Raw genomic sequence first — 407 nt, 5'->3', positions numbered from 1 at the left:
AGTCTTTAAGGCTGCAGGGTCTCACCACCCAAGCCCTGTGCCAGGGCTCAGATCTTGTTGAAGGCAGCAATGTCAAGATTCTTCACATGCTTCTCGACCTTGGCGATCTTCTCCTCCAGCAGGTGGGTCCCCACTTTGTTGTCCTCCGCCACCCACAGGCACAAGCTTAGAGCTCTCCCAGGTCAGCCCTTCCAGCTGGACAGAACTCAAGCAGGCCTCCAGCTGTGCCATGTCCTTCTCGTCATCCCAGGGCTTGACGTCCAGGAGGATGGAGGACTTGGTGACCAGCTTGGGCTTCTTGGCCTTCTTCTCCACATACTGTCACAGCCTCTCCTCCCTCAGCTGGGTAGCCTCCTTGTTATCCTCTTTGTCCCTGTCAAATAGGTCGATGTCATCGTCCTTGTCAT

At 55.5% G+C, this 407-nt stretch overlaps 1 pseudogene; it reads right to left on the bottom strand.

Moving 5' to 3' along the window:
* Positions 1-45: 45 nt before the first annotated feature.
* Positions 46-407, bottom strand: part of LOC105292813 — a 921-nt pseudogene continuing 559 nt past the window's right edge.

This window comes from Pteropus vampyrus, unplaced genomic scaffold (assembly GCF_000151845.1).
Source record: "Pteropus vampyrus isolate Shadow unplaced genomic scaffold, Pvam_2.0 Scaffold64, whole genome shotgun sequence".
Lineage (NCBI taxonomy): Eukaryota > Metazoa > Chordata > Mammalia > Chiroptera > Pteropodidae > Pteropus > Pteropus vampyrus.
This window is presented reverse-complemented; position numbering and strand designations above follow the sequence as displayed.